Source organism: Schistocerca serialis, chromosome 6 (genome assembly GCF_023864345.2).
Source record: "Schistocerca serialis cubense isolate TAMUIC-IGC-003099 chromosome 6, iqSchSeri2.2, whole genome shotgun sequence".
Classification (NCBI taxonomy): Eukaryota; Metazoa; Arthropoda; class Insecta; order Orthoptera; family Acrididae; genus Schistocerca; species Schistocerca serialis.
Genome location: NC_064643.1, coordinates 655,964,176 through 655,983,282, shown reverse-complemented (window position 1 = coordinate 655,983,282; position 19,107 = coordinate 655,964,176). Strand labels below are relative to the sequence as shown.

Sequence of the window (19,107 nt, the reverse complement as noted above, 5' to 3'; positions counted from 1 at the left end):
AGGAAATTTATGACCTGTGCATCAACAGTTGGTGCCTACCAAGGAATTGTTAATCCCATGCCATACAGAAGTACTCCTGTACTGTGTTCCAAAGATGGATCAGTATGTTACGAAGCAACTGGTCAGAATGTTCTGGCTCAACAGTGTGCATGTTTTTCCTTTTTGAATTGAAAATAAATTATTGTCATTGAAGTATCTAATGATTCCTCTCGTATTTAGAAACACTCCATAAATTCTAACCAAGTGATGTAATACAGTGGTTAAGATGCCAGACCCTCATTTAGGAGAAGGGTTCATTTTCCCCTTTTACCCGTCCCTTGATCGTTTAGGATAAATATTGGTATGATACCTTTGAAAAGAACATTACCTTATTCTTTTCTCATTCTTGTCCATTCTGAATGCGAGTTCTGTAACTAATGACCTCTTTGTTGATAGGATATTACCCTCTGGAATGTCCTTAGTGAAATGCAAATAGTGGGAAGAGAATCTTCTACTTCTTGGGGCTTCACAACCCTGTGTCAGTCTTTGCACGCTTAACAGTTTCCTTCCATTCTGCCCTCTTGTTTATTTTCCTTATCTGTTCTCTGATTCGTAAGGCTCTGATATTTCCTTCCATGTCATCCAACCATTGCTTATGGTGTCTTCCTTTTAATCTTCTTCCTTTTGGTTTCAACCGAGGGAGGTGGCGCAGTGGTTAGACACTGGACTCGCATTCGGGAGGACGACGGTTCAATCCCGCATCCGACCATCCTGATTTAGGTTTTCTGTGATTTCCCTAAATTGCTCCAGGCAAATGCCAAGATGGTTCCTTTGAAAGGGCACGGCTGACTTCCTTCCCCATCCTTCCCTATTCCGATGAGACCGATGACGTCGCTGTCTGGTCTCCTTCCCCAAAACAACCCCAATCTTTTGGTTTCCATTGGAAGACTTTCATTGTCATTCTTGTGTTCTACATCCTTAGGACATGCTCTAGCCAGCCTATTCTTTTACTTTTAGTTAGCTGTACAATATCAGCTCCTTGTAAGAGATGATCCTACTTATAATTGCTCCTTGCTCTCCAGTCACCATCATTATTTTGGATCCCTCCATAAGTTTTCTGAAGTATTCTTCTTTCAAATACTATGATTTGTTGTTCATCATTGTTGGGCAGCATCCATGCTTCACATCCATGTGTGACCACCGGCGTACTCAAAAACACATATATAGTCATTTTGAGCTATCTGTTTACTGTTCTAGATGTCATCAGCTTTCTTAGCCATATGATAACACCTATTACCACTTAAAATGCATGCTTTTGTTTCAGTGGGCATGGAATTTACTTTATTAATATTTGCCTCTCGGTATTCAGAGATCTCTATGTGCTGAAAATTAAGACTTGCTGCTGACAAGTTAGCCAGGCTATTGTCGCCTTTTTCTGAAATTTCATACATTTAGTTTTGGACTTGTTGATTTTCAGTCATGTACACTGTGTGGCTTCTTCCGGTTTTACCCCTACCCTATCCAGTGATATCCTTAATCTCTAATAATTGCAATGCCATCAGCACATGTAGCCAACTGTGTTGTTCTTTTACCTGTGTGTCCAGATATTTACAGCTTTTGTATAATTGCTTCTAAGGTCACATTGGAATGTATTATGGAAAGAACATTTGAAATCGTTGAGGAAAGAGCATCACCTTGCCTTAGCGCCTTCATTGATACTGAAACAGTCAGTTAATTTCCCATCCACTCTCACCATTGCCTTGGAACCTGCCAAGGTTGCTGTAATAACTGAAACATATTTGCATGGTATGTTAAGCATGTATTTGTCTCAGTACAAGTATTTGGCCTGACACTGTTGATCTGTTAGGCTAAAGCCGCACTGATAATCATACAGTATATCTTCCACATATGGCAATAATATATTGTATGAGGTTCTGGATAAAACCTAATATGCCACATTTGGCAGAGTGATCCTTCTATAGTTAGGACAGCATGCCTTGTCACCTTTCTCTTATGTATGGGATGGATTACATCTATGGTCCATTCTTCTGGAATTCTTTCTTGATTCCAGATTAAACAGATAGTTATATATGTGTTTGTGTAAATTAATGCCTCCTTTGTTTAGCTATCAGCAGTTATTCCATCATTTCCTGGAGATTCAGGATTTTTTACCATTCACCACCTTCTGTACTTTTGCAAGACTAGGCTCTTTTATTTTTGGTTCTGATGTATAGTACATCTGTTGCTCCCTAGTGGTTTCCTATTCTTTCCCTCTGTTCATCACTTTCCCCTTTTCTGTCAGCAGGCTTCCACCTTTATCCTTGCAGCATATTATTTTAGGCCTATAACATTGTGTTCCTTCTCTTAACTTCCTATAAAATATCTTACTCTCATTCTTATTATAATGTTCTTTCATGTCTTGTGTCTTTCTTTTAAGGCTTCTCTTTACTTTCTTCATACCCTTGCCACTTCCGTCCTCTTTTCATTATACATAGCATGGTTAATTCTTGTATTTTGTTGGAGGCCTTTTTGTCTTGCTTCTTTCTTCTGTTGCACCATCTATATTCGTCGTCATACCACTCCTCATTTCTGTCTTTTGGATTCCCTTGTTACATCCTGTGCCACAGTTATGATTAGAGACCAGATTATACGCATAATAGAAACCTTAAAATATGCATGCAAATTGCATGAAAAGTGTCAAAATATGCAAGATCAAATAATAAAAAAAAACATGGTAGTGACTGCATGCATTATATCTCAAAGTCGAACCTGTGTGTATCAATTACAAGGAAGAGTGCCGGGCACACGAAAAATTAGTATATTTAGAATGCTGATATTTTCTGAATACTCTCTGGCAGAGGTTAGGATGGGGCCCTTTATGAAATTATTTTCTAAAACTTTGCAAAATGGGGACGTATTCCATGTTTCAAGAATTGTTCCTTTGTTGTTTCTGTTGTCGGTAACAAGTAGATGCACAAGAATATCATAAAATAGATTTTCTTTTGAGACCAAGAGTTAGTGCCATCAATTGTGTCATGTACAAAATAGTGAGAGTTCTAGCAACTCATTTACAACCATATATTGGGAAAACTGACTGATATATAAAAGACTTGCATCATTTTATTGAGAAACTTGAAGGACTAATTCTGGCTCCTGAAGATATTCTTGTAAGTATTGACATAGTGTCCTAATTCACTATGATTCCAGTTAACAAAGTTATGATTTTCATAACGGATATTTTTCCATAGATTTGACTGCTCTTTTTAGACATTGCCTTACACCGAGTCAGTTCCAGTGGGATGATGAATTTTATGAGCAACTTGATGGTGTAGCAATAGGTAACCCATTAAGTCCTACGACCGCTAATTTCTATATGGAGAAATTCGAACAATCGGCTCTGGACAAAGCAAATAAGATACCATCTCTCTGGTATCGGCCTGTAGATAACACATTTGTGTTTTGGCACCATGGTAGAAACACTTTGGCCGAATTCTTTGATCATCTAAATAAAATTAATCCATTTCGCCATGGAACTGGCAATGATAATAAAATATCTATCTTGGATGTTTTAGTTATGAGACAATCCGGTGGAAGTTTGGAACATAAAATTTTTTGGAAAGTAACACATACTGACAGATATTTGCATAAAGACTCCAATCACCATCGCAATAAAAGAGAGGTGTCATTAAAATTCTTGTCAATAGAGCCGAGTGGATATGCACATCAGAACACCTGATCGCTGAAATAAAACATTTGAAGCAAGCCATCGAGAAAAATGGCTACTCAGGGAAAGAGTTAAAGAGAATTTTACGACCAAAGAACAGAAGACCGAAGGACAAGGATGAACCATAATGATGGAAAAATACAGTTTCTCTCCCTTTTATTAGAAAAGTAATGGATCAGATCAGTAAGATTTTACAGAAACATGACATCAGACCAGTCTTTAGACCAACAAAGAAAATAGGTCAAGTTATCCGATCTGTGAAGGATAATCATTCTCCTTTGTCGACATGTGGTGTATACAAAAATCCGTGCACTTGTGGTAAAGTTTATGCTGGAACTACCAAGAGCAGCATAAATACACAGCTAAAAGAACACAAAAGTTTTTGCCGACTAGGAAAAATAGAGAGATCAGCTGTAGCAGAGCATGCTCTTTAGTCAGGAAACCACGAAGTGAAGTTTTCTGAAAATGAAATTTTATCTACAACATCAAATTATTATCCACGATTATGTAGAGAAGCCATGGAAATTTATAAGCATCAGGATATTTTTAGTAGAAAAGAGGAGGCAATGAAACTCAGCAATATATGGACAGTAGCTCTGCAGAATCGCTAGACAATTTATCTTTGACAAGACAACAATCGATAGTTACATTTTATTTTTGACAAGGATTATCTCTGCTTATCATGTGTTACTTCGACCATGCCCCCTTTCCTACAGTATATATGTCGCTCTCGGATGTCCGACCAGTCAGTCAGCAAGATTCAGCGGAGGAGCGCCTCAGAAGATGTCCAGTGGATTCCCGGCTGAAATGCCAGGAACAGGAGAGTTTCATGAACCACAACCTCACACCCCGAAATGTTTACCAGGAGCTATGTCATCCGGTAGTGAAAGCCTTCATTCTTCACTTGAAGCTACTTCTACATCTGTCAATGACTCTCATCCAGCATAACTTGCTGTGTCCTCTCTACCTTAAAATCCTTACTCCAGATACAAATTTTGGCTGATACCGTATACACTCATACTTCGGGTAATAAGCACAGATGTAGTACTTAGTCAAATGCCTTTGGTAAATCAAGAAATACTGTAATGAGATTTTCACTCTGCAGCGGAGTGTGCGCTGATATGAAACTTCCTGCCAGATTAAAACTGTGTACTGGACCAAGTCTCGAACTTGGGACCTTTGCCTTTCGTGGGCAAGTCCTCTGGCAACTGAGTTACCCAAGCATGACTCACGCCCCATCCTCACAGCTTTACTTCTGCCAGTACCTCGTCTCTACGCAAAGGTCCCGAGTTTGAGTCTCGGCCCGGCACACAGTTTTAATCTGCCAGGAAGTTTCAAGAAATACTGTGTCAGCCTGACTGCTGTGCTCCATTGATTTCAGTACGTTATGTGAGAAAAGTGCAGGTTGGGACTCACATGATCTGCTGTTGGAACCCATGCTGGTTGGTGTGGAGGAGATCATTCTGTTCAGTACCTCACTATGTTTGAGCACAGAATGTGTTCTAAGATTCTATAACAAGTGGTTGTCAACTATATTGGACCATATTGTGGATCACATGTGCTACCCTTCTTGCAGACAGGTGTGACCTGTGCGTTCTTCCATCTGTTGGGCACAGTTCTTTGTTCGAGGGGTCTGCCATAGATTACAGTGAAAAGAGGGGCTGACCCAGCTGCTAGCAAGTTCAGTATATAATTTGAAATGCATTCCATCTGACGCTGGAGCTTTATTCAGTTTTAACAATTTGCACTGTGTCTCAATGCCACTGACATTAATATCTATTTCACTCATAGTATCAGTGGTACTAGAATTAAATTGGGCTAATATTCCTGTGTATTTTCCGTTGTAAAGGAACATTTGTAAATGGCGTTAAGCATTTCTGCCTTTGCTATCCTCAATTGCAGTTCCTGTCTTATCCGTGAGTGTCTGGGCACAAATTCTCATCCCATTAACAGCCTTAACAGGCTCTCTTGACAGCTAAACACATTCCATTCAACGTCTCTGTATCCGTAACCCTCCACTTTGTTTTAATGTTATATGGTACACTCTGTTTCTATAGGAGTTGCTTTACTATGACTGTATACAGTCAAGAACTGTTCTGCTGAGTGCTTATCAGTCCAGTATACGGTTAACTATTCTTTTAAACTTGAACAATAGTTCTTCTACATTTTCCAGTCCTGAGCTAAAAATTTGTTGAGATATGACACTGCTGCCTCTTTACATTGAGGTGACAAAAGTCATGGAATACCTCCTAGTATCGTATCGGACTTCCTTTCCCTCAGTGTTGTGCAGCATCTCAACATAGAATGGACTCAACAATTCATTGGAAGTCCCCTGCAAAAATACTGAGCCATGCTGCCTCTATAGCCATCCATAATTGCGAAAGTGTTGCTGGTGCAGGATGTTGTTCTCTCACTTAACTCCCATAAATTTTAATTAAATAATAATTAAATTTCGTTGTCATTCTCTGTAAATGAGAAGCTTTTTGACTTGTTCTTCGAAGGAATACATCATCACATTTGCTTGATTCGACAATACAAGTCTTACCGTTCCTATTAGTGTTGTATTATGAAACTGTTGAGTGGTGTTAACATGTCAGTGGCATGTGAGATGGATACGCCGTATTTAGCAAATATTTACTATTTACACGATACACGAGAGAGAATTATCAGAGCATGTGCTTGGATAAGTGCCAGAGTTACAAGGAATACCACTCAATCCATGATAAGAAGATTGCAGCACAACATTGATACCAATGGTCCAATGGTCATCACTTTGAACACCTTCTGTAAATGGACGTACATGCCACCTTTTTGACCTTCAAAGACCTTACTATTACACAGTATCATTGGATTCATCTCAATAGGCACTATCAGAAAATAAGTACCAAGCTATAGTACCCATTTAAAAAAAACGCAGTTGATCTTCATATCCCTGATGTGACCCCACTTAGAAACAAAAAACCAACGTCATATTATGGCCCCCGTTGTCCCATGCAACTTATGTCCCACAAACTTTCGAGCTCCTATCATACTTTCGGAGTTATTCTAGGTGACAATAGTTAGTGACTCACCCTGTATATTACATCCATTTCCCAAAACACCCATACTCGCCATAGGTATCTTGGAGCCACGATTTCCCTTGGACCCTTGGAACCATGCCAAAGATTTTTTTTTTTGTATGGTTTTGTGAAACCGGAGTTTTGTCAGGTAAACCCCCAGTCTGTCGTCCTCTATATGCAATAAATGCGTAGCCCACAAAATGTAGCTCCTTGAGAAATTTGCATCTATCCTCACATTTTCTGGGCTTAAAACTGACGTCTTTTAGAAGAAGAAGACTACATTTCCAAGACCCGACGCTCAATTTTGTACTGTAGTTAGACACTATCACTCATATATATTTATGAAGCAGAACAAGTTAATGGAACAGAGTGAAATCAAACCCGTAGAAGTAGGGAATTGTGACGACAGACCAACTGGTTCCCGACACAGCAACAATGCAGGGTGAGGGTGGGTGAGGGGGGTGGGTAGGTTGTTTGACTGGCTGGCTGGCTGGCTGGCTTGGGGGAGGGGACCAAACAGAGGGGTCATCGGTCCCATAGGATTAGGGAAAGATGGGGAAGGGGGTCGGCTGTGCCCTTTCAAAGGAACTGTCCTGGCATATACCTCAAATGATTTAGGGACATCATGGAAAACCTAAATCAGGATGGCTGGACGCAGGTTTGAACCATCGTCCTCCCGAATGTGAGTCCAGTGTGCTAACTACTGTGTCATCTTGCTCGGTTAGGAGCAGGAATGGAGTGGGGTGAGACATAAGTAGCGATCTTGAGCCATCTACTTTCATGACAGTGGCTGTGGGATTTTAACACTCTCATTTGGGAGTGAGTGGCATTTCTTTGGATCATATACTGGGTTCTTCCGGATCTCCTACACTATAATTAACGTGATGGAGAGTTGCCTAATCTAAAATAATTATGTAAATAAAAAATGGTTTTCAACATAATTAATGCATGAATAGTTCACCTCCTGACTTATCTGTTGTGAGTGCCCCATGTTTTTCGTTATAAATCTTACAAGTATTGTTGTTGCTCGAAAAAAAAATGACAAGCACAGATTTTCAGGGCTGTCTCTCTGTTCGTCCATTCCCGTCCTCTTGCATCCCACCTCAGACACATTCTGCTACTTCGAGTGTACACCAGTGCAGTGTTACATCTTAAGTCTGATGAGGCCTGCCACAGATGATGCTATTGTATACAGAGAAATCACAATACTAGAAAATTGTAATGAAATGCAGGAAGACCTGCATAAGATCGACACTTGGTGCAGGGAGTAGCAATTGACCCTCAACGTAAACAAATGTGACGTATTATATATACATAAACAGAAATAAACCTTATTCCGTGATTACATGATTACAAAACAATCACTGGAAGTACTTACTTCCATAAAATATCTAGAGAGTATGCATATGGAGTGATTTAAAGTGGAACAACCACCTAAAATTAATCACTGGTAAGGTAGATACCAGCCTAACATTCATTGAAAGAATCCTCGGGAAATGTAGTCCATCAGCAAAGGAGGTAGCCTACAAAATCCTTTTTTGAACAGTACTTGAATATTTCTTGGCAGTCTGTGATCCGTACCAGGTAGGATTGGTAGAAGAAATAAAGAAGAGCAGCTTGTTTCATTATAGGTTCATTTAGTGAGCTCAAAAGCATCGCAAAGTGGATCATCCAACTCCAGTGGCAGACCCTACAAGAGTGGCATTCCACATCAGTGTGGTTTACAATTAAAGTTTTGAGATAGTATGTTTCTAGAAGAGTCAACCAATATAATGCTTCCCCCTATGTGTATCTCACGAAAAAACCATGAAGATAAAATTAGAGGGATTCAAGCCCACAAAAGATGTTATAGCAATCATTTTTCCCACCAACCATTCACAACTGGAACAGGAAAAGGGGGAAGTAACTCTAGTATACGAAGTACTCTCTGCCACACACTATAAGGTGTCTTGGAGATTGTAGATGTAGATGTATCTGCACAATATGCGGTTCCTGAGGGCAGTCAAGATCAGGCGGTGCCAACCTATTTCATCTCCACTGCCACCTCTACCAAACTGACAAACAAGAGAACAAATTAATATTGCAGTAACATCCAGTCCTGAGCTGTGTTTAAAATTTCAAGTCTTTAGCTCATCGGTAAGCTATTTTAAAATCAACTGCAAAATCTGTACTGAACAGACAAAAAGAAAAAGAAAACAACCTAGTAAGTACCTGTTAAAAGCCCTTGAGCACCCAACACCTGGATTGCAGCCTTTGATGTGTAGAGCATACCTGACCCATCTAGGGGGACACTACAGTTCTCAACCATATGGTACAAGTCCAGGAAGTCACAGCGTAGCTTGTCACAGAACCTTCGCGGTCTCTGGCTCGAACCATCCACATGACTTGAGAGGCACAGGACCATGACCTGTTCATGGGACAATGCTGGAGACTGTGAGAAAGGCTGGTATTCTTAACCTTCTCTACCTGTGACCTCGGATCCAAGACGACAGGTATCATTTGTCCCAGTGTGTTCCACAGTCTCCAGTTACTTAACCCAGCTCCCTCAGTGGCTACCAGAAAAGCTTCTTCAGCATGCCTGAAGCCCTCAGGCATACATACTTAGGGCACATGGTGTTCTTCCAACCACTTGCTGCCACTTCCCTAAGGCGAGGATAACAAACCAGTGGCACTAGTCCCATTAATGTCACATGAACAAATAATTTGAGCACCGTATTAAATGAGGAGTTTAGACAGGCATACTTAATGTAATTCATTTGTTCACCTGCATTTAAACTCACAGTAACAAAGATCGTCTTGAATGGGCTGTCGGGCCAAGGTCTCATAGAAGTTCTAGATGACAGATCTTCGCTCATGTACACTTACTGTGAGCAAGGTGTACTCCAATTCGTGAATAATGATACCCTTCATCCAATTTTAGAGCACACAGTTTGGCAGTTATTTCAATGACAATGACTTCCGACCTCTACCGACAAGTACTGTACTGTGATATTGTTGCGGTAATTGTTTTTGATTGTTGTGCACTTGATTTGTGCACTGCAATTACACATAGTTAGCACCATTCTTAAACTTGTGGGTTTGTTTTTTCTTCAATATGTCTAGTTTGACAAAGAAACAAAAAGTGTAAGATAAGTGTAATAGAGAATTTCAAAATTTGCGGATGACACAATTAATAAAAGTAATAAAGAGGTGTGTATTTTATGTTCCAGAACAGTGGTATGCAGAACATTGTCAGTAAAATGGTGTTGTGGAACAAATCACAAATCTCTTTCGCAATAAAGTGAACCAGAGTAAAAGGAATTAGTTGCTATTAAAGACAGAAATTAACAGTGAACACCTATTACTAATTGTATTAAAGCACGCGTCACACCTGGGATGGCACTTCTGGGCATAGAAGCGGAGCGGATAGGAAGTGGGTGTGTGTGGGGAGGGGGGGGGGGGGGGATGAGAACTGCGAATGCGCGACAGCAGAGTGGGCAAACAAAGTCCACGTTACTGAACTGCATTGCTGCAGACAACGATCGTGCTTGTTTGCCTATGGTACATTGTATTATACATTCATATCTATGAGGGGAATAATAAATATTAAAACCAATTTCGATCAGTCGTCATGAGCGAAATACTAATTCACATCTTGACAACTTTACGTCCACTGCTCCACAGATTTACTCTGCATGATGTTGGGAGGCGAGAACAGCTGACATAGCTTTGTGAAGACGTGAAGTGCAATTTTTCTCAAAACGACATTGAAACTGCTTGCAATAATTACCATTTATTGCGATTTGAACTGCGTTATAAGTAAAAATTTAATACACAACAAAATTAACTTCAAGCACAAACCGAAATCATTATACTTGCTTGACAACTGCTGCTGCTCAATAGAATTTTTTTTTTTTTTAAATGTGTAAAGAGAGAGAGTGTGTGTGTGTGTGTGTGTGTGTGTGTGTGTGTGTGTGTGTGTGTGTTTGACGACAGTTAAGTGTAAACACTGCGAGAAAAAAAGAATTAGTGGTAGAAAAGACTATTGTAAAAATGGTCAGTAATTTGTCATATTTTTCGTTGTGAACGGGCATTATGAGTGTAAACTGACATGTTCGATATTACAGTGAGAGACCACATTTATAATCCATTGAACAAGCAAACAATTAACCATCATCTGTGAATGACTCCAGGGAATGTGACTGATAGCATCGAAAACCACCGATATCTCGACAAGTAATAGTTACTGTTGTTTTAGGGCTTATCCAGTTTGTGCTTTACAGAGATTTACAATGTGGTGGTTGAAGCTTAACTTCTCCTTGGGCAATATGTTGAACATTATAGTCTGCATAATTAAAAGGATACAAAGTCCCAATCAAAAAGGCTAGGAAGTTCTCATTATTATGTATGCAACTGACATGTTGACAAACATTTCTTAAATGACTAGTCTTTAAAACTAAGAAATAGTATTACTTTGTTTATTCTAAGAAATAAAACCGGAAGAAGTGTTAGCATGCACAATAATTATCCGATAACCTTTCCCTATGAGAACTTTAAAACTGCCAGTACCATCACTCAATTCCCAGCAGATCTTCTTGGAATGATTCTAATTGACCCATGTTTCATTGAAGTAATGTACTGTTAAGGTACCTCCTTCTCTTGTATTGTGAATCTTTATATGGGTTATAGTTCATGCTGCACCTAGGTCACTTCTTTGAACTGAAAACTCTCTTCTTAACACATCTGGAACCAACATTTTTAAAAATTCTTTATCCAGATGAAGTGCTTACCATTGAGGCCTGCATAACTGTGACATGTTTTCGTTATGTAGGGGACTCATCATTCACATGGAGCACTTTAAAACATCATTGTTAAAACTATCCATTTGTGTTACAGGTTCCTTGTGACCTCGATGCTTTCCAGGTGACATAAAACCAACTGTTTCTACAACTCCTACAGCTCTGACACTTTCCTTTACAATTCTTTTTACAGTTCTCTTGCCGACACCACATGGTTCGGGAATCAGTTTGTGTGTTTTCTAGTGTCAACAGTAGGAGACTTGCTTTTAAATTCATGTTTGAAAAAGTTATAAACGCAGTAAATAATCCGCCTCGCCTGCTTGTGAAGCACTCCACGCTTGTTGCCATCACCTGACTCTCTCTCTCTCTCTCCGCCCGCATCTCGTGGTCGTGCGGTAGCGTTCTCGCTTCCCACGCCCGGGTTCCCGGGTTCGATTCCCGGCGGGGTCAGGGATTTTCTCTGCCTCGTGATGGCTGGGTGTTGTGTGCTGTCCTTAGGTTAGTTAGGTTTAAGTAGTTCTAAGTTCTAGGGGACTTATGACCACAGCAGTTGAGTCCCATAGTGCTCAGAGCCATTTCTCTCTCTCTCTCTCTCTCTCTCTCTCTCTCTCCCCCCCCCCCCCCCTCCTTTTTTAAATTGCACTTAAACATTTACAAGATACACATTCACGGCTATACTGCTCCAAGAAAAAAAATTGGAAACAAAAAAGATTGGTAGTTGAATGAATAATTTGGTTGTCGCGAAGTGTGGCAACAGTGTAACATGTAGGAGTGAGATTCTTGCACTCTAGCTGTAACACTCTGCTAGCCGCTCGGAAAGAGAATGAATATTATTGGCCGCCAGTGGCTAGTGGAGGGGGATGCGCAGAACGGCTGAAAACACTAGTTAACAAATTTAAACTTTTTTCTGCATCTGATTTGTAAATAAGTGGATTTGCTAATTTTGGGGTTCTGAATACACTGGTAAAATCAGTTTTTCTGTATGACATTACATTTCCTAGATACACACAGAATAAAAAAATGGTAATCGCAAAAATTGACACAATTAAGTCAAAGAAAAATACACATTCAGAACTTTTGAAATCATACTATTTTGTATGTATATATGGGCATGATGCCAATAAAAGATCCAAATTAGTTCAGAAGATATTTTCACCTTTAATCGTCTTTGGTTTTTGAAAAATGTGATGACAGAGCTCTTCTTTTGTTTGCCTTTCATCACTCTCCCTAACAAGACCCCAGCAGTAGTCATCAAAGGGTTCCAATGGCCTTGGTAATGGTGTTCCATGGTTAGAATGTCTTGGTGAAAGCACTCACCATGCTCATCGCTTATGGCTCCCAAATTTTCCAGGAAGAAATCAAGGTGAGAATGTAAAAAGTGAATTTTAAGTGACATTCTACACCCCATGGTCTTATAGTTTTCCAACAGATCATTTACAATGGTAACATAGTTTTTGTCTTTTCTGTTACCCAAAAAGCCTTTCACAATTGCTTTAAAAGAAGGCCAAACAGCTAATGGGATATCAGTGAGTTTGGTATCAAAGGTTGGATCTTTCAGCAATTTTCTTATTTGTGGTCCAATAAATATACCCTCTTTCAGCTTTGCCTCACTTAATTTGGGAAACTTTTCCTTTAAGTGATTGAAGGCCTCACCTTCTTTATCCAGAGCTTTTACAAAGTTCTTGATAAGGCCCGACTTGATATGAAGGGGAGGCAAAATAATTCTATCGGGCTCAACCAATGGGGTATTGTTCACATTTATATTTCCAGGAACATATGACTTCCGTAGGGCCATTCCTTGACTGATAGTGGTTCTTGGTGTCACGGCTGTCCCAAAGGCACAAAAAGCAGCAGCATTTCGTGAATCCAGCCTGTAAACCTATAAGGAGAGCAACGACTTTTAAATCACAGCAAAGCTGCCATTCATGATCCTTATATTTGATTGCCTCTAGCAGCAAAGCCATGGTTTCATAAGTTTCTTCCATGTCTACTGCATAAGCCAAAGGTACTGATGGAAATGCATTGCCATTATGCAGTAGTACTGCTTTCAAGCTGGTTTTGCTGTAGTCAATAAATAGTCACCGCTCCTGTGGATTATGTTGTACACCTAGCTGCATCATCAGACCATTGACATCTCTACATACAAACATTGAATTGTGCATATCGAAATATTGAGCAAAGGAAGCACCTCTTGATCTGAAACAGGAAATTTTTGTCCCCGGAGCTAGAAGGTTCCGTTGATGCAGTATCGACCCCAAGAGTTCAGCTTGCTGTTTCAAAAGTTGTAGATCACAAGCCAAATTGTTCAGTTCCTTTTGATTAAAGAGCTGAGGTGAAATGTCATGATATTGAGGGCGGTACTCTTCTATATTCACTTGACGTGGTGTCTGGTTCCATGGCTTTCAAGTTACAGACAGGAACAGGAAACCCCTCATCATGGGGCACAGCCAAATGCACTGAAGATACATCTAGATACTTTATTTTATGTCTAGTTTTGCTTGAATGTCCTGAAATATTTGTAAGGCTGAAGTAACAGTCATGAATAATGGTCTTTCGGCCCTCACCACACCATCAGAACAGTGAATGGCATGGCTCGGCGTTTTGCTTTCAACTACTTGGTTATGGTTGTAGTACAGGTTATGGAAACAAAATATGAGGTGCATTTTTATCTTGATCACCAACAGGACGATCAAAATACAATTTATATGCCTTCTTAACCAAATCAGTAATTGGTTTTCTTTGGGCTTTTGGAGTGAATTTCCCACACACATAACAAAAGTTGTCAGGGTTGTTTAGACAGCAATGAGATTTACTAGTTGCCATTTTTCTTAGTGTTAGTTTTAAACACAAAAAGTTTGCACTATCTTTCACAGGAAACACTCACTAAGGATCTCTTTCACACCACTGGATTACCACACTAACCACTTACTGATGATTTGTAGATCTTCTAGCTCTCCTCTGCTAATCAAAAACAAACATCAAAACAGGAGAACAGCAAAAAGTGAAATACTGAATACGAAAAATAAAAAACCTTTAAAAACTCAAAAATAGTACGTGCTAGAACATTTTGAAAGTTATACTCTGATTCTACGCTCCAAAATACATACTAGTTGATGTATCACATTCGAGATGATAAAAATGGCTGTTGACTGGTGAAATTGCACTGCCTTCTTAGATGACACGAACAATAGGCAGGATTGTCAGATAGACACCCAGATGTCCACAATCGTGGTAACTGTCTCGCTGTTACTCTGAACATGCATGTTTGGGTGTCTGTGTGGATGTGTGTGTGAATGTGTGTGCTCTTACTAGAAAAAGAGCAAGAGTTTGAAACCTAGTAGTAACTGTTTCCTGTTAAGTGTTTCTGTGCACCACATACCAGTCCGCTGTAGGTAAGTGGTTGCCTTTGCTTATTTTACATAGTTCTACATCTGTATCTATCTGTGTTTGTACTCTGCAAGCTACCATGTTGTGCATGGTAGAGTGTACCTTGTACCACTACTAGTCATTCCCTCTCCTATTACACTCACAAAAGCCGGCCGCGGTGGTCTCGCGGTTCTAGGCGCGCAGTCCGGAACCGCGCGACTGCTACGGTCGCAGGTTCGAATCCTGCCTCGGGCATGGATGTGTGTGATGTCCTTAGGTTAGTTAGGTTTAAGTAGTTCTAAGTTCTAGGGGACTGATGACCACAGCTGTTAAGTCCCATAGTGCTCAGAGCCATTTGAACCATTTTTGAACACTCACAAAAGGGGCACGAGTAGAATTGTACTGCAGTCATTGAAAGACCTGGTTCTATAAATTTTCTCCCCTACATGGATTTCCCCATTTGAGTTCAAGAGACATCTCTGTAATGTTTGCATGTTGATCAAACCTAGCAGTAACAAATCTAGCAGCACACCTCTAACTTGCTTTCATGTCTTCCTTTAATCTGACCTGGTGAAGATCCAAAACACTCAAGCACCACTCAAGAATTGGTCATACCAGTGTCCTATACGTAGTCACCTTTGCAGATGAGCTACCTTTTCCTAGAATTCTCACAATTAATTGAAGTCGACCATTTGCCTTCCCTACTACCAATCGTATGTGCCCATTCCATTTCATATCACTTTGTACATTGTGCCTAGATTAGATATTTAATCATCATGACTGTGACAAGCGGCTGCCACTAATACTGTACTCGAAGATTACTGGATTGTTTTTCCTACTCATCTACATTCATGTACATTTTTCTACATTTAGAGAAAGGTACCATTCAACAGATCAAATAGATATTCTATCTAACCCATCCTATATTCTCCTTCAATTGCGCAATGACAATTTCCTGCACTCTACAGCATCATCAGTAAATAGTTGCAGAGAATAAGAGTGGTCATTACTTAAGAAGTCTTTGAGCCATTCACATACTTCGGAACCTGTTCCATGTACTTGGACTTCCATTAACAGTCTGCAGTTGGGCACTGTGTCAAACACTTTCCAGAAATTTTGGAATATTGAATCTGCCTGTTGCCCTTCATCTGTGGTTCAAAGGATTGATGGTTTCTAAATCTGTGCTGGTTTGCAGACAGAAGCTTTTCTGTCTCAAGGAAATTTTTATATTTGAACTCAGAAAGTGGTCAAGAATTCTGCAGAAAACTGATCTTAAGGATACTAGTCTGTGATTTTCTGGGTTCATTCTCTTACTGTTCTTCTCTATTGGAGGCACCTGCACTTTTCTCCCAGTTGCTGGGTACTTTGCGCTGGGTGAGAAATTCATAATAAGTGAAAGCAAAGTAAGTGGCCAATGCTGAAGATTACTCTCTGTAAAACTGTGTTGTGATTCCACCTGTACCTCAAGACTTTTTTGTTTACAGCTGTTTCAGTTGCTTCTCAGTGCTAGGAATGCCCATTTCTATGTCCTCTATTTGCTTTGAAGCTTAGTGAGAAGAACATAAACCAATGGTTAAGCCACTAAAGAAGAAATTAAAATATTTTTTCAGCTTCATAAGAATTTATTATTATTGTTATTATTATTTGGAGGAAGGGAGGCATTCACAAGGTGTGAAGCTTATGAACCATCTGAAAATGGGAATACTTAGGCCTACATTATATCTCATTATTGGATAAATTGTATGAGAAAATCAAAGTGATTGTCCAAGGGATGAAAGAACAGCTAATGATTTGTAGCTGGGTTGCAGTTAGGTGGGCGACATAAACCAAAGGTCCCATCGAATCTGTGATGATTAATGTGTGCTATTGGGTGTAGAATGTTGAGTCTCCATAATAGGTCAATCATTCACTTAATTGCAGAAGCATTTTCTAGGGTAGCAGAGTATATGTACCATGCACATGAGGTTTTTGAACAGAGAATTCCAACATTACTGCGGAATCCAAACTGATCTTCGCCAAGGTCGGCTTCTACCAGTTTTTCCATTCGTCTGTAAATAATTCGCGTTAGTATTTTGCAGCTGTGACTTATTAAACTGATAGTTCGGTAATTTTCACATCTATCAACACGTGCTTTCTTTGGGATTGGAATTATTATATTCTTCTTGAAGTCTGAGGGTATTTTGCCTGTCTCATACATCTTGCTCACCAGATGGTAGAGTTTTGTCAGGACTGGCTCTCCCGAGGCCGTCAGTAGTTCTAATGGAATGTTGTCTACTCCCGGGGCCTTGTTTCGACTCAGGTCTTTCAGTGCTCTGTCAAACTCTTCACGCAGTATCATATCTCCCATTTCATCTTCATCTACATCCTCTTCCATTTCCATAATATTGTCCTCAAGTACATCGCCCTTGTATAGACCCTCTATATACTCCTTCCACCTTTCTACTTTTCCTTCTTTGCTTAGAACTGGGTTTCCATCTGAGCTCTTGATATTCATACAAATGGCTCTCTTTTCTCCAAAGGTCTCTTTAATTTTCCTGTAGGCAGTATCTATCTTACCCCTTGTGAGATAAGCCTCTACATCCTTACATTTGTCTTCTAGCCATCCCTGCTTACCCATTTTGCACTTCCTGTCGATCTTATTTTTGAGACATTTGTATTCCTTTTTGCCTGCTTTATTTACTGTGTTTTTATATTTTCTCCTTTCATCAATTAAATTCAATATTTCTTTTGTTACCCAAGGATTTCTACTAGACCTCGTCTCTTTACCTACTTGATCCTCTGCTGCCTTCACTACTTCATCCCTCAGAGCTACCCATTCTTCTTCTACTGTATTTCTTTCCCCCATTCCTGTCAATTGTTCCCTTATGCTCTCCCTGAAACTCTGTACAACCTCTGGTTTAGTCAGTTTATCCAGGTCCCATCTCCTTAAATTCCCACCTTTTTGCAGTTTCTTCAGTTTTAATCTACAGTTCATAACCAATAGGTTGTGGTCAGAGTCCACATCTGCCCCTGGAAATGTCTTTCAGTTTAAAACCTGGTTCCTAAATCTCTGTCTTACCATTATATAATCTATCTGATACCTTTTAGTATCTCCAGGATTCTTCCATGTATACAACCTTCTTTTATGATTCTTGAACCAAGTGTTAGCTATGATTAAGTTATGCTCTGTGCAAAATTCTACCAAATGGCTTCCTCTTTCATTTCTTACCCCCAATCCATATTCACCCACTATGTTTCCTTCTCTCCCTTTTCCTACTCTCGAATTCCAGTCACCCATGACTATTAAATTTTCGTCTCCCTTCACTACCTGAATAATTTCTTTTATCTCATCATACATTTCATCAATTTTTTCATCATCTGGAGAGCTAGTTGGCATATAAACTTGTACTACTGTAGTAGGCATGGGCTTCGAGTCTATCTTGGCCATAATAATGCGTTCACTATGCTGTTGGTAGTAGCTTACCCACACTCCTATTTTTTTTATTCATTATTAAACCTACTCCTGCATACCCCTATTTGATTTTGTATTTATAACCCTGTATTCACCTGACCAAAAGTCTTGTTCCTCCTGCCACCGAACTTCATTAATTCCCACTATATCTAACTTCAACCTATCCATTTTCCTTTTTAAATTTTCTAACCTACCTGCCCGATTAAGGGATCTGACATTCCACGCTCCGATCCGTAGAACACCAGTTTTCTTTCTCCTGATAACGACGTCCTCTTGAGAGGAGATAAAAATTATGCCATATGAATGTTGGTCTGGAAATGCTTTGTTTCCATGTTACAACTCATTTTCTCCAGCTCATTAATCATGGGAAACACACAAGAAGAACTTTAGAATCATGGGGAAAATGCACTCTTCGTGATGTCTGGTTATGTTGTGCACTGCCAGTGTTTTGTTTTACATGTCCCTCTTGCCGCTGAACATAGGTCATTGCTCGTGTAAAGGTAACATTAGCTGTTTCAGAGATCATCAGTATGACTGTTGCAAGCACACAGGTTACTAAGTAGAGGTAATCACGGACTTCGCTTGTGCAATGGCAGTATACACAAATGCAGAGATGGCAGATGCCCATTTGATGTATTACCTCATAAGAGGTGGGCTGATCATAGTCTGGTGTCTGAGTGACTTGTCCCTGTCCACTTTTCAACTTCCTCCAACCAGTTCTTATTTCTTCCTGTAGAAGAAACACCACGT

General features: G+C 39.8%; 1 protein-coding gene across 2 annotated transcripts in view; it reads left to right on the top strand.

Annotated features, from left to right (window-relative positions):
* The window catches only part of LOC126484325 (geranylgeranyl transferase type-2 subunit beta), a 73,391-nt gene that overhangs the window by 52,510 nt on the left and 1,774 nt on the right, over nt 1-19,107 (top strand). The window lies entirely within an intron of this gene.